At 38.4% G+C, this 16,820-nt stretch overlaps 1 protein-coding gene across 10 annotated transcripts in view; it reads left to right on the forward strand.

Moving 5' to 3' along the window:
• LOC147020180 (forkhead box protein P1-B-like) overlaps positions 1 to 16,820 on the forward strand; it is a 737,853-nt gene that overhangs the window by 192,297 nt on the left and 528,736 nt on the right. For 2 of the 10 annotated variants that reach the window (XM_085895289.1, XM_085895288.1), the window contains exon 1: positions 5,447 to 5,967. The exons of the other annotated variants lie outside the window; for them this stretch is intronic. The gene's annotated coding sequence lies outside the window, so the exon portion shown is untranslated. Of the gene's footprint in view, positions 1 to 5,446; positions 5,968 to 16,820 lie in introns of those variants that run through there. 10 annotated transcript variants of the gene reach the window in all.

Below are 16,820 nucleotides of genomic sequence, written 5' to 3' on the forward strand. Positions count from 1 at the left end.
GTCCTTCAGCATTAAACTGGTGTTGATACCAACTTGTGGATGACATCCATGTGTCCATTGTATACTCCTCTTTTTGGCTGGCGTAACGCTTTGTGCAGATATACAGCCAGCTGTGCTTTCACCTGCTTTTTCTCACCTGGAAATAGCCCCCAATCCGAATTACCCAAAATAATTGTATATTATAGCTGGGGGTTAGTTGGCGTTGGCGTTAGGGTTTGGGTCGATCTCACGTTGGATGTGTGAAAGATGAGACAATGAGATGATGGAGATGAGGAGGAATAGGAAGAGGGTGTGTGTGTGTGTGTGTGTGTGTGTGTGTGTGTGTGTGTGTGTGTTTGTGTGTGTGTGTGTGTGTGTGTGTGTGTGTGTGTGTGTGTGTGTGTGTGTGTGTGTGTGTGTGTGTGTGTGTGTGTGTGTTTGTTTGTTTGTTTGTTTGTTTATTTATTATTATTTTTATTATCATTATTGTTGTTATTATTTTCTGAGTTGGTGTTTGTTTTTGTGTTCGTGATGGAATTGTAAGGAACAGTTTTGTGTTAAAAAACGAGATGAGTGTGATGATTGACATTCGTTTTGGTGAGGCTTCTCCCGCTGATTTGTCATTATCTTTTTTTGGTGGAAAATTAACTGAACCATTTCTTTGATATTATATGTTTCTTATGTATTTATTTGATTCTTGTGTATTGACTGACTGCCTGGACGCAACTGAGGATATCGATATACTGATGTAGGTAATCTACTGATGTGGATCCGTGATCAAGGTTGTGGATCCGCTGTTTGGAGAGATTCAGGGCTGAAAGGATTGGAAACCTCAACGAAGAACGGTGCCCAGCTGATGATGCATGCAGTCGGGAAAGTGTGTGTGTTTTTGTGTTTGTGTGTTTTTATGAGTGCGTGTGTTTGTTTTGTATGTATGAGTGGATATGTTTGTTTTTGTTTGTGTGTGTGTGTGTGTGTGTGTATTTATTTATTAATATTATTTGTTATGATTATTAGGATTTTTTTTTGTGTGTGTGTGTGTCTTTTTGGTTTTTTGTTGTGTGTGTGATATTGTTAGGAATATTTGAGTGTGAAAAAATGAGATGTGTGTATACGTAATATATATATATATATATATATATATATATATATATATATATATATATATATATATATATATATATATATATATCTTCTTCTTTCGGCTGGTCCCGTTCAGGGTCGCCACAGCGGATCATCCGGATGATCCGCATAGTGATTTGGCACATGTTTTACGCCGGATGCCCTTCCTGACGCAACCCTGGTCGCCTCTTACGATACAGGGATAGCATACACCTATTTTAACCAGGGTATACACCGGCCCAGTACACTGGTACTCATTTCGCCGACCTCGGAAGGATGACAGGCTGAGTGAACCCCCTGGTGTATTAATTCAGTGGCCCAACGGGGCTTGAACTCAGGACCTTTTGGATCCCAAGCCGCTGCCCTAACCACTGCGCCAACACCAGGCTCTCATATATATATATATATATATATATATATATATATATATATATATATATATATATATATATATATATATATATATATATATATATATATATATAATTGCATCTGTGTGTGTGTGTGTGTGTGTGTGTGTGTGTGTGTGTGTGTGTGTGTGTGTGTGTGTGTGTGTGTGTGTGTGCATGTGTGTGTGTGTGTGTGTGTGTGTCTGTGACCACTGGTCCAATCTAATTGAAACTTGCCAGATATATTGCTGGGGACCTGAGGATGGGCCTTTTCAAGGTTTGATATTAATCGGGCAAGTGCCTCCCAAGTTATGGCCATTTATTTTCCAACCAATGACAAGACACATTGTTACGTGGGCATGGCCGATGTGGGAAGGGAACCTCAGTCGCAGTCCCCATTACGCGTTATAACGTACGGGCTTCCGGAGAGTGATGACTTCGTGTATTCTAATAATTTCTCGATTTCTTATGCGCATTTATAGATAAGCACAATGCCCCAAGTTATGATCATTTTAATATTAGACGGTGCATAAATTTCGGTAATATCAGAGTGAGCTGGTATGCTCCAAACCAGGAAGTAAAATTTTTTTCTCTCTCTTCTCTTCTCTTTTTGTTTTTCCTTGCGACGACATTGCGGAAAGGCAAAATACGTTGGCGCTAATTGAATAATTGGCCATTAAAACTAAATTGCGAATAATTGTAACTGCGATATGCGAACTTCCGGGCCACGCACGTACGGGCACACGAGAGCGAAGAAACGGCCTGCGTGGTTGTTTCTTGCTCGTGGTTTGAATATTTATTTATGAATTTTTATTTTATTTTTTATTTTATGGGCACGTACTAGTATATTACAATTTTACTTATTTCTATTGTCGAAGACAACACACATGAAGACCTGTGATGAGGGTTAGTGTGTGTCGGCACTTTATTGTGAGGAAATCAGAATCTAAAATTACTTTGCTGCAATAGTAAAACTCCATTTAATTTACTAATGTGACGACCACCTCAGTCACATTCCCCTCTCAAGGCCGAAGAGACAGCACACCTCTCATACACCAGTATGACCACTAATTTGCTAAATTTATGTGCCAAGTGTTATTTCTACATAAATCTCATTATTTCATAGCTTCAAACAAAAATGCTGACCAAAATGGAACATCCTGATTTTGACAATAGGCTGTTGGTGTTATTATTGAAATTTATCCATCCCGTCATGTCTGAAAGTGAAAATTATCCATTTCTGATTTCGACAGTGATAAAATATCCATCAAACGTGGTCAATACATTATTATAGTGCTATCTGATGGTGAATCACGAGCGGCTGTGATGTGATGATATGACATGACTGGTAAGACGATATATTTGATTTGTGAAACTTTAGTTCGGCTTTGTGAAATACTTGTGTTATAAAGGCTATCTACTGATGCTGTCAATAAGTTTTAGGTGTCCATGCCCCCAATGTGGAGCAATTGCAAGACGCTATTGAAATGAGCACCTTTGGTGTCACATCAGCATGGTGGTTGATGTGAGTTAGCATGGGCACAGTGTCAACACCTTTGATTACGGCATGGTTACGTAACTTGCCGATCACTGCACTAAGCATGGGTGCGTACCCCTTTCTAAAGTGATTGTGTTTTTCTCACCAATGCTGACATTGGCAAAAACTATCCTTCATTGTTCCATGGAATTGACGTTTATTAATATTTAGCATACTCACATAAATATGCAGAAAATGGAAACTTCGCTTACAGATCATCAGTCTCTCTCTGGCGATTATTGAAGTTAAGGAAAATCAAGAGTGGCGGTATGTACAGATAGTTTTACATAATAATATTGCAAAACATGTATATTCTCATTTGAAGCTTAAAAAAAGTATCATGACACATATTGTTCGGTAAGGCAGAGGGAGGTGGTGGGAAGGGGCAAGCATTCCTTTTCTTATTATTGGCCAAGTAGGCTTATATATAACTGCACTCTCAGACTGTAAACTAACCTCAACCATTCCTCTACTTCACAGATAGTTTCCTTTGCATTCTGGTAGTTCTTGTCCATAATGTTCTGAAGGAGATCACTTGGGAATCAGGAGAGCTATCATGTTTTCAATGGTAATTTGCTCTTGTTTTTAAATCAAGGAACTATCAGCTTCAGAATCCGCACAGTTGGATACATCCCTTATCTACTTTTGTCCATTCGGCCAACCATGGAAATATCAACAGGTCACTTCCTGCAGGTTTTTCTCCAGGAAATTGCAGACTACCTACGGTCCTCTATTTGTGCTAGGTCTGTGTGGGTTTTATTTTGACTGGTGCTTGCCATAACGACCGCCTCTTAAGTTTGGTTGGTAATTGATTAATTATGTTGTGATGTAATTTTCCCAGTTGTTGAAATGCTGTTTGTAACACAGTAGTTTACTTTAAGCCTGTCATCACTGAACGGTCAGTTAGTTTGTTTCAATGGAAGGAAAACAAAGATGGTGGAGCCAAATTCTATCCCAGATTTGCCCATTTAAACGCTGCGTGACGCAATCGAGGGATACCTCTATTAAGTATGGTTAAGGTGGTGTCTAGAGGGTGATGGGATAGCTCAAAGGAAGCATACTCTCCCAATGCACTCTATGTTTGATTCCCAATCCAACTATAAACTGTCACTCTCAGTAGTTCACAAGCAAGACATCGATTGTATCAATGAATTGGCCCTCCTTCGGAAGGACTTAAAGCTGGTTTTCCTTTCTGCATTTTGTGTTAAATGTTGGAGGCCCCACATTGTCTTTCAGAAGAGTAGGCCAATATGTGCTTGCACCATAGCCAAATTCTAAATTCTTGCTCTGACTTTTGTTGAGAAAGGCAATGGAAAACCACCCAGATATTCTCTGCCTAGAGACTGCTTCGGCAGCACTGATGTTCTCGAAAGAAAGAGTATGGACATTGGATTATAACATGATTTTTTTTTCCTCTAATATGGGTATCATCACAAAACATAATGCTGTAACTATTTTTGTTCTGTAATAATTGCCATAATAGTTACAGAGTGGTTGTTCCATCGGCTGTTGTATGGCACCTTCTGTGTGTGTGCTGATGAGCCACCGTTTCCTTCACTTCTGCCGTTTACCCTTTGCATTAATGTGCTTTTGATCACGAAGGAAGTGTATGGGTGTCATGATGAAAATGTTAAAATTGGGGAACGTTTTGTGTTTTACACACAATCACATGGAATGAGGTGTGAAAGTTGTTGTTGGTGGAAAGAAACATTCACACCTGCTTTTTGGCAGCATTCTGTATGATTGCTTCCTGTGTTTCGTGGTTCTGTGCAGGTTAGTGAATGTGATCGAATTTCTCATTGAAGCTGCTCTTGTATTTAGCATTTCAAACTACCGCAGCTTCCTGGGTTTTCATGCGACTTTATTGACATATATGTAAATTGATCTTTGGAAATTCACTTGTCGTCTTGTTCGTTTTCACTTTTCTTTCTTTAAATGTCACACCCCTTGGCCAACCCTAAGCTAATTAACAAACATAAATGTAACTATTGAACAATTTGTTCATCCTCGTCGACAAATAGTTATACGTAAGCCAACAGTGAAGCTTTCTTCCCAAAAGTGTAAAAACATATGACTCTTTAGAGTTCCTTTTCTTTTTCCAAATTGTCTGTGTGTGTAGGTAGGAATCTTCTGAAGGGTGGCAATCCAGACGGACAGGATTGAGTTGTCTCATCCAGCCGTGCCAGTGGAGACGTTTGGCTCATTGTTAGTGGAAACATCTGTAAGAGGCCCTTCTTTTGGCATATAATGGCCTGTCACACATTCTCCAAGTTACGGTGAAGCCGACATCTTTCCCACTGTGATAAAAACCCGTCTGAAGGTCATTTTGAGACGGCGCTAAAAGCGCCATGATAACTGTATGCTGCATGCAATGAAAAATTAGACCGATTTCACGCCAGGGCCAACTCAAATAATTGCGTTGTTTCCCCATCAAATTGATGTGTCCGTTAAACGATGACGGATGTGACTCGGGGAAGGTGGCCGGTTTGTGCAATAAATCGCTCCCTTTTTTAAAATGAGCCGAAGAAAAATTGTGCACGGAGGAGCGGTCGGGCAACCCAAATAAAATAAAGCGGGAAAGCGGATGGGGGCCCTGAATGGACCGACCCGGGTGATGTGACAGTGTAGCTGTGGCAATTATTTGACGTCAGCCCGAGAAATGATAAAATAATTGTCAGGGGAGGAAAACTTGGCATTCAAGGTGAGCGGGCGGGTGCGTGGGGCGGGAGGCTGCCGGGAGGGAGGTGCAGTGAGCGGCACGAGGCGCGCGGTTGTTTGCGGAGCGCGTCTTGCCGCAAGGGGGACCGCCTTGTGTCCGGAGAGAGAAAGAGAGGAGAGTAAGGGGAGAAAGAGAGAGAGAGTGAGACAGAGCTGCTTGGGTTCCCTTTTTAGTCATAGAAGCTCTCCACAGAAGAGAAAAAAGTATCTGGACAACTGGTGGTACGTACTTGGGCAAGAGCAGGTATTGTAATGGACTTGCACGCTTTGTCTGATTGTTGTTTCAGAAGTCAGAACTGAAGGGGACACATAAAAAGAAAAGATTGTTTGATTTTCATTGTTGTATATTCACACATTATTATATTGGCGATGAGTATTTTGGTGTGAACTTTCATTGGGTGTATTTTGGCTTTCCTTCATACATATAACTGACTTCATACATTTGACTTGAGGTTTCTTTCGGTTTTTCATTTTCCCTCTGAAATTTTGCAAATCTGTTCTTTGCATTAATTTTAGAATACAATGCATCTTCTTTAACATCGAGCTGATTCACAATTCTGCAACGGCGTTTCGGCCTTATTTTCTAGGTTAGTTGCGTTCGAGATAAACCCTACATGATCACGTTTTTGCAAGGTGTGGGAGGACATCTTTTCAGTGTGGGAAAACACTAGTTTATTGTCATAAAAATGGTGGTGTAGCACTGACACATGCAAGCTACTTGGTGTTCTGAACAAGGATGAGGTTATACAATTTCTCAGGACTTTATTTCTTAAAGTTGCCATTTTACACTTGCACAGCCTGAGTTATGGGAGTTTCAAGAAGTCCCACTCTACAAGCTTGTGCTGTAGCTAATATACTGGCATGCTTCTGTTTAAGCTGTCTTAAGCTTCTTACAAAGAAAGGGTGTGGGGGTGGGGGTGGGGGTCAGGAATGGACCTCATCAAACAAGGAGATGATTGACATTGAGACTATTTTTGCTGAAACGTTTTGCATTGGTGAGCCATGCTGACAAATTTTTACTCACACCTTGCCCTCCCTCTTTCCTTCCCCTTTATTAACATTTCTCTCCTGAAATCCTGAGCTGGGTAAATGGCTGCACAGAAATTAACGGCTTGCTTCATCAGTTTGAATGTGAAGGGAAGTGGGAAATATAAAGATCGGTCGTTGCGTCCGCGCGTGAATATTACCAGCTCTTTCATCAGCGATCTCGCTGCGCTGGCATGCCGTTATTTCATAATTAATACGCCGTGCGCATAATGAGGTTTCATCATTAGTGAGTGGTGAAATTTGTGCAGACACGTCCCTCTTGCTCTCTTTTTTTGTTGTTGCTATCTTTGTGTCTGTGTGATTCTCAATCTTTTTTGTCTCTGTTTTTATCTGTCTTTCTATCTCTTTTTGCCTCCTTGAATATGTTTCTTTTTCTCTCTCTTCTGCCTCTCTTATATTGAAACTTTTTTTTAAATTCTAGTCACCTTCCGAATGTTATACGTGATATTCTGCCTACTTCCTTTATTTCACACTAACCTCTTCACACTGTCTCAAGCTATACAGTAATCTCTTTTCGTTCTTGTGTGCCTCTTGCTACAGCACCTGATTTATACACTACTCTTCAGGCTTTACATGTAATGGGTGCCGACTGCAATAAAATGAAACGCTGCATATTTCAAAGTCCGGTGCATAAAATTCGCAACTGTAATTTATAGATTTAATTTGTGCATTTTTGTGATCGAGTAAAGGTTGTATCTTTGCTTCTTGGTTGTGAAGTGAGTGGGTGCGGTTGTTGGGAGTGGGGGCTTAGTGGGGGTCGGGGGGGCTGGATAAGGGAGCGAGGCGGTGGAGTGTGGGCTGGGGGGTGTATTATGGACAATATATTTATTTCTCAACTGGTTCAAAATATGAACATCTGCCGTTCCTTCAGATCCAGTGCGTCGCACAATTAGCATTGTTAATTAAGAAAATTATTTGTTTTAAATGAGGGGCAGGCGCTTGGATATACTAATTGCATTGTAATTTGAAAGAGGGCTGACTTATGAGGGCATTATGGCGCAGAGTGAGCAATGTGGCAAGGAGGCTAGGCAGTCCAGGACCGGCATGCAGCAGTAAATTAAATCCTACAATCATTTTTTTCCTCTTTTACCAGTGCAGCTTTTTTAAACTGAAATTATTCCACCTTTTACTGGAGTCATCTTAATTGGAAAGCAAAGGAAGGAGAGAGAGAGAGAGAGAGAGAGAGAGAGAGAGAGAGAGAGAGAGAGAGAGAGAGAGAGAGAGAGAGAGAGAGAGAGAGAGAGAGAGAGAGAGAGAGAGAGAGAGAGAGAGAGAGAGAGAGAGAGAGAGAGAGAGAGAGAGTGTGTGTGTGTGTGTGTGTGTGTGTGTGTGTGTGTGTGTGTGTGTGTGTGTGTGTGTGTGTGTGTGTGTGTGTGTGTGTGTGTGTGTGTGTGTGTGTGTGTGTGTGTGTGTGTGCGTGCGTGCGCGTGTGCATGCTTGTGTGCGTAGAGAGAACTAGGGGATATGCGCCCCACCTCAAGGTGGTGCTTTTTAATTCAACAGTATCTGCTTAATTATCTGTAATCTTGAGAAGTGTATTTTATGTCAGATTTCAAGGTAGAGTTTCATAAGGGACATTTATTTGACACAGTAAAACAAAGAAACTGGAATTATAATTATTATCAGAGCAGAGCTGTTGGGCCTATAAGTTGTAAGCAACATTTCATTGACAACATTATTTACAGGGAAAGAGTGAATTTTAATTTTCTCGAGGTTAAAGTGAGGACAGGCATTAGTATATCTAACACTGTCCTGATATCCATTATTTCTTTATTTGCAACAAACCATGTAAAAGGCATACGAGGCCATCTGCACGAGGGCGTGCAGACTCACGGCTAATTGCTGCACATGCTGAAGGCTTCTACGTAGAGCTTGGAAAGTGTCAAAACAGGGCAAAAAACCCATCAACGAATCTTCACTCTTGATTATACAAAGAAAAATGTTGGCTAAATAAATATTTGATGAAATTCCACAAATGCATTGGTGAGTGCTTCCTCCGTTTCCTCTCATTAAATTTTGGCATTTTGTCATCATAATGAGAACATTTATTTATTTGTCTACTTACTGGGATATTTTGCCAAAATGTGCTCTGAATGACGAGCTTTCATCAGACGACTTGTATCCAACGGCCTTTGGCGTGTCTGCGCGGCTTCATCTTGGCTCCCACCATTATCTGCCATTGTTTCACAAAGACCCTTCCATAATCCTTAACAGCCCGGAGGTAATAATTACAGACAAATTAACAGACCTGACACAGCTCATTAATTAATTGGTAATGTAAGAGCTGTTGAACCATTTAAAAAGCTCTCGCTGTGTTCCCTCGTTGATCAGGTGGGACGGCCTGGCTCCATTCCCCCTGCATAGCATTTTATTCCTAGCTTATTTCACAGCAGATATAAATTACTGGCCTTTTCGAGCTATTGAGAAATTGCTTCATTTGGCAGGGCTTAATTTATTTATTTATTTATTTTCTCCCAATATCTGTTTTGCGCTGATGCAAGTTTGTAACATCATGTATTATGGAGTAAATGTACATGCGTCGATTCACATCTTTGTTCATCATTCTGAACCGTCTTGTCACTGTAACTGCTCGGGTGACATTAAATATCACAAATGGACACGTTTCGTGAATAAGGGCAAAAGCCCGATGACCAGACCCGAGAAGATCTTGAATAAATTGATGGAGGCGGTGATTGTCCGTCACGATACTGCGACTATATAGAATGTTTTCGGTAAGTAATTTTTTCAGGGAAACGCACTATTTCTCTTCGTGACCGATTTCGTGCCGCGATGCCCTAATTGGTTCAATACATCTTGCCGAGAGACGGGGAGTGAGCATGCCAGAGACACGCCAAAGCACCAAGCAGGAGACTAATCTTCACCCTTATTTACCAACTCATTAAGCCCTACTGATGCACGACTAGTGAGGGGGAACGGTGACATAAATCAAGGAAGAAAAACATAACGACCCATGATAATCGTCAAGGAGGGCATTTTAAGGCACTGATGGGACTGCCGATGAAGAAACCAAAGTAAAGAATCACAAGTGCAGTTGAATTTACTGACCGGGAGCACTGTGGCTAGCTAAGTCACCCTTTCAGGTAATGTCTTTACGTCACTAGTCTTTGTTCATTAAATTATATTTACCCTTGAGACCGTAACATTAAACAACGACCTTCATTATGCCATTTCATTGAGTAAATTGCAAAGGGAAATGCATGCTTTAAGTTATTGCTTGTGGATTGTGACAAACACACAACCTGTGTGAATGTTACAGGAATACATAATCCTCAGGATTATTTGACCATGAGCAATGTTGTTGACTTGTCAAGCCTAGATGTGGTGTCAGCACCATGAACATCAACAAAAACAATAAATTAATTTACAAAGTGATGTATAGGCATGGATGTTTTGTGTTGTCTTTTTTGTTTCCTTATATATTTTGAGGAATTTGTTGGTAACCAGGTGGGTCCAGAAAGGAGAACTTTTCTGTTTTACAAAAATCCAACAGGAACAATTGATAAATGTACACGTAAATAATTTTAATCGACGTTTGTACAGCTTATCTCTTATGATACGTTTTGGGGCAGAAGAAAGAGGGGTGTACTAGATTTCAGTGACAGCTTTATTTGGGGGTCACTATCATGCGAGAGTTCCAAGGCATAAATGGAACCACAATACCTTTTAATAATGATCATCCCTGCTTTGAGGGGGTCATCATTTTGGATTCCTCCACACCCAAAGGATATATCTAATGAGGAATTTACAATTGCTGAAATGTGTGTTGCAACCAACATCTTGATTGTAATGGGGGAAGGGGGCTTTCCAGTACATTTTAAATCGCCTAATAAAGTAATGTCAGAAATCCAAAAGGTTGGACTTAAGGAAACTTTGAAAAGATGCCACATAGTGGCTCAGACGCCTGAACCATTTCCCCAAGCCCTTATTTTTACTCCTTCAAATCTCCCACCCACCAAACCTTGCCATTGGCATTGTTTCAGCAATGCCGCACATGTCGAGCATTGTGATCCTTGGGGAATGCTCACTCGTTATTCACGGCTTTGCTGAAATCACTGTGGAAAGTTAGAATCCAGCAACTCAGCATGGGGAAACTAAAAGTTTTTTCATCCACATACTTGCTTTGTTGATTGAGATGAACAGTTGGCAGTGTTGGGGTAGCGGCGAATGGATGGGTGAGAAAAGGAGTTGGTGGGGGAGGAAACTACGAGGTAGGGATTTAGCAGATAAATTATCGCATAGTACTATACCATAGTGAGATTATGTTATTCTTTGCATTGTACACAAATGTCCTGAAGCAAATGTACATGAAACATTCAAAACTTCTCCGAAAAATATACAATCGACCAAAAAACACTGGTTTATAAAATACTTTTTCAATATAAAAGTACAAAGAATTTGAAAGGAAATATTTTATCTTACGAAATAACTTCAAACTTGAAAAATGAAAACGCTGGTATCTCGGACTATCTCTGTAAATAATAAGACGATGCCTGTCTGTTGGTTTCATATCTCCCTTGTCACTATTTTGCACATCATCATAAACTCCGTAGGCACATAATTAACAATGTCATGCGATTCTGCTTACAGCATTTAAATTTACTTCTAACTTTTCCTTTTATTCCATTTGTACCAATTAAAAGTAGAAATGCCAGTGTTTGTCGTGGTGAATGGCGTTGCATTGTTATGGTCGGTAGTGCTTCAAGCAACAACCGTCATGGAATTGTGACTGTCATTGTCTCCTTTTATTGTGTTTATCATGGGATTGTTGTTATTGCTGTTATATGATCCTCACGTCCTCTTAAATGCAATCCCATCTCATCACTCGTCCTTGACAGGTGTATCCACTAGTTATTTTGAATATTTTGTGAATATTTTGCTCCGGTAACTTGTTTGAATGTCCCTCATACATGTGCAAAGCATTGCGTTTTCAAAGTTGTTGTCCCGAATACAAATTATACTTATCAATCAAGATAGTGACCCAATTAACTCTCCTTATGGCATGAAATTTATTTAAATTCCACTGCAATTTGTTAGTTTGTAACCTGGGGTGTAGTGATGGCTCTGCACTGTATTTTGAAATATGCAAATATTTTGTCTGTGCAGAAGCATTCATCATACTATTGTGAATTGAAATACAATGTTAGAAACATGTAAGATTACTTAATAATCTTTAAATTACATTATTCATAGATTCAAGGATATTCAAAACAATTGAATTTTTTTTAATATTAATTTTTTTTTCATTTGTCAGAAGGTATTGTGATGAAAACATGTTCGCTGCCTCGTCTTTTACTGCCTAAATATTATTCTTTTTTCTGTGCATAACTCTGGAACAATTAGACTTATTCTTGTGAAACTTTTTAAGGATGATCCGAGTCTAGAGCTGTATTTATTTTATTGCTGATGACACATTTTCTTTCATTCAATCATTTTGATGGTAAACCTCTGTTTTAGAGGTCCATTCATCATACCTCTTCGAGCGTACAGCCATGATCAGGAATATTTATATTATTAATCTTTTAAAGCACCATTGAACAATTTTATAATGAAGTAATTTTACAACATGAAAGATTAGGTTCAAAGTCTGGGATATATTTTTGCACATAAATTTAGAACAGCTGATTTAATCCTCGTAACTTTTTTTCCTGAATGATGATCTTTCCATGGCTATTATGCAAAAGCACATTTTTCGACATAAAAATGAAACATGTTCGTATATAAAAGTGAGGCTCAAGGAAGAGCAAATGGACAACGGGTAAAGAAATGCAGTGTGAGGGCAATGTGATAACAGTTGGACACAAGCAAAGAAAAATAGCAATCAACAAAAGAAGAGAGAGGGAAGGGGAGGAAACACAGTTACCTGCAAGTTGAGTGAGGTAGGGTTAATGTGGGTACGTAACATTTCAGGTAGGGATAGAGGAGGCCATGATATGATTATGCACTGCTTGCTTGAAGCCCCAGAGGGAAGAGTGGGATTGAACCATATCTGAAAGGTGGTTCCACAAACAAGAGAAAAGAGTAACAATGGAGTGGGGGTATGCGGTTAGCCTGGATTTATGGGGTTTAACCAGGGAGGGGTTACTGAAAGAATGTGTGCATTTTGGAGGAGCTGTGGAAGGGGAGAGAGGAGATGGGTCAGAGGCTGAGAGCAGAAGGTGCAAGAGTCGATCAGAGGTGATACAAAATAAATATGTTTGAAAATATACCTTATTTAAAATACTGTTTAAATCTAGTTTTACATTGTGAATGACTTCTGGCAGTTTGACAACATATGCTTTTGTTTCCTTGTGAATCAATTGTGTCAGTTGAAGAGTTTTGTCCACGGATGAAATGACAGTCATCATACCTTTTTCTTCCATTTTTTTTTAATTCCTGAAAACGTTATTATTTTTAGGCATTTGCAGAATTAAATATTTCCCTTTTTCCCACTGGTATGTCTGAATGCAAATTCCACACACTTGAGCACTTCTTTGTTTTGTATATGTTGTTTGTTCTTACAATACAAGTGCTCATTTGTTTTTAATTACGAGGAAGAGCATAATTTTTGGACAGCATACTGTGAGATTACTTGTTCTTCCATAACTTTACATCAGTCCAAATGATAGTGACCCCAATTATTTTGACCATCTTTAAGTTGAAATCCTTAAAACATTCCAGAGATTAATAAAATAATTTATAAATCATGAAAATTGATATGCATTCTGATCGACCAAATTGTTTTGTGTTGTAGATTTTATTAATTTAATTTTTAACATCATTTCATGTGAGATTCTGAAAAGCAATGATAGGGAGACGAAGGACGAGGGAAGGGTCATTCATTTTCTTCATAGCTTCAGGTTATTTTGAGCTTCCCAAGAATTAAAGCAAATTAACAAATGTAAAAAGACAACTTTAATCAAATCAGACTTGTGCATATAGATTATTTGTTGTTTTCCTGCTTATGAACATCTCATTTCGACAAAGGGTTATCAAAAACTCTGCCATTTCAATCAGATAACCTCTGTACTTCATATGTGTTGTTAATGTTTCTTCCTGTTATACTCAGCCGAAAGGATCATTCTCTAAATTGATCAGATATATTTAAAGTAGGATATTCTTACCATTGGCATTGGACCAATTACAAAGTGCTTGAAAATTAATCTTTTTTTTTTAATGTTCACATGCAATTTGGTGTACATTTCCCTGCCAATAAAGCACTAGGATAATATTTTGTAGCCAGATCCTATTTTTTTAAGCAATCAATCCAAGACCATAGACAATTCATTTTTGAGGATGGTACAATTTCAATATCTGCTCGACTGCCAAACACATCCAGCAATTACACATCGTCCTTCGTAAGTACACACAAGGATTATAACACTTCTTATGTTGTTGTGTTAACTGGTGAATTGCACCTTCACCTTCATTATTGTTTATCCGCTCACAAAAATAAAGAACAGAAAACCGCAACAGATGTAGAAGATGTTTTTTTAATTGTCGATGAAGAAGATACATAAATGTTCGTGTCATATTCATCAGGAATGCCCTTGGCAGATGTTATATGAAGTTAAGGAGATTTGAAGGCATGTCATGACTCTTTAACGCCGTGGCATCTTTCCTTCAATGTAAACCAACAACATATTTCACCCTAACTCCAAGCTAGCATTTCAAATGGTGAATGTCACGAGTGCCTGAAAATGTGAAACTACCAACTAGTTTCGGTTGATCAGTGGGGTGCCAATGACTGGTATATATATATATATATATATATATATATATATATATATATATATATATATATATATATATATATATATATATATATATATATATATATATATATATATACATACATACATATACAAGGTCTGTTCAAAAAGTATCCAACCTTAATTTTTCATGCGTAAACAAATGAAGCTAGGGAGGCATGGTTTGGTGCATGTATGTAGGCGATCCTAATCCGTATGCGTGAATATTTTCCCGCCCGGAGAAGCTGTCAGTCGCTGACAGACCGCCGATGGGTGAGGAAGCGTAAGTGAGCGCCGTCGGATTTTCGTTTTTGACAAAATGACGGATCACTGTGGTCTCATCGCCAGTGATCACTGTGTTGAAGAAGTTGGGATCGCTGTTCACAGTCTCCAGCATGTCCTGTGCGATCTCCAAACGGAGTTGCTTCTGCTCGATCGTTCGCAGCTTTGGCCTGAACTTCGCTGAAATTCTCCTTAAGCCCAAATCCTCAGTCAAAATGGAATGAACGGATCCAATGCTGACGCCCGCCTCGTCTGCAAGTTCTCTGGTCGTGATTCGATGATCCTGCATCAGCAGGGTCCTCACTTGGTCAATGACGATCTCATTTCGGGATGTTGAGGGCCTACCAGAACGTGCTTCACTTTCCACTGATGTGCGACCATCTTTGAAGCGGTTGTACCACTCTTTTATCTGTGTGGTGCCCATTGATTCGTTCCCGAAGGCCTGTTGAATCTTGCGGATCGTTTCCACTTGGGAATCACCAAGCTTTACACAAAATTTGATGCAGTAGCGTTGTTCAAGTTTTTCCGTCATTTTGTCAAAAACGAAAATCCGACGGCGCTCACTTACACTTCCTCATTCATCGGCGGTCTGTCGGCGACTGACATCTTCTGCAGGCGGGAAAATATTCACGCATACGAATTAGGATCGCCTACATACGTGCACCAAACCATGCCTCCCTAGCTTCATTTGTTTTCGCACGAAACATTAAGGTTGGATACTTTTTGAACACACCTCGTATACATATATAGCCTACATATATATATATATATATATATATATATATATATATATATATATATATATATGTGTGTGTGTGTGTGCATACATATATATATATATATATATATATATATATATATATATATATATATATATATATATATATATATATATATATATATATATATATATATATATATATATATATATATATATATAAATATATATATATATATATATATATGGAGATACACATGTGCAAAAGTACCCGTCGCTTTTCTGAGAGATTTAATCAAAAGACAACATGTTGTACTTCATAAACATTCTGCTCCATTCACTCCATAATTTCTCCAAGGTAATCCTCCATCTGCTTGGAAGTCATCTAACATCATCTTCATCAACCATCCTTGCTGCTTTTACTGTGTATGGCGTGAGCAAAAATCACTTCCGTTTCGCTGTGAAGCTCATTGTTGGATGCTTTGGTCTGAAGCTACACTTAAATTGAGTTTATTTTATTCTTTAAATATAAGTTTATTTTGGACCTCTTTGAAGTTTATTATGAAACGTAATTGTTCGGTAGCAATGCTAAATGGAGGTTTTTCTTGAATGAAATTATCACTTTGCACCTTAACCTTTGTTCAAAGAATTTCTGTATAGCTACTGTTATTAAAAATTCTGACAATGTTTGTTCAATTTTGTGATAAATCTCAGGCCATATCTTAACACACTGTTAAACAAACCAATTCCATGTTTTATTTATACGTTAAAAATGTATCATTTGGTGTAATGCTCTTCTTCCGGAAGATGGCATATATATATATATATATATATATATATATATATATATATATATATATATATATATATATATATATATATATATATATATATATATATATATATGTGTGTGTGAATTCATCTGGGATATTGGATTTATCTTAGAATTTGCGGTCCTTGTCTTAGATCTTAGAATCCTTAGAATTATTCTTATTATTCTTAGAAATTCTTTAATTATTAATTAATTATTCTTAGAAATTCGATCTTAGAATCATACTCAACTTAGAAATGCTTAATTTATATTTGATCACTACTATTAAGATGGAAAATGTATTTTACACTTAACCATATTTTGTGTCAATTTAATTTGTGTTTTTTGAAATGGTATTCTGATGTCAGTGATTAACCATATCCAAAAGCAACATTTAAATTGATAATTAATAATCAATCTTGTATGATTGTCTGTTAGGATGAAGGAACCAGGTTTGAATGAGTACTTG

The sequence above is a fragment of the Eptatretus burgeri genome, chromosome 9, assembly GCF_056783735.1.
Source record: "Eptatretus burgeri isolate ZD-2024b chromosome 9, Ebu_testis_v1, whole genome shotgun sequence".
In the NCBI taxonomy this organism is placed as follows: Eukaryota; Metazoa; Chordata; class Myxini; order Myxiniformes; family Myxinidae; genus Eptatretus; species Eptatretus burgeri.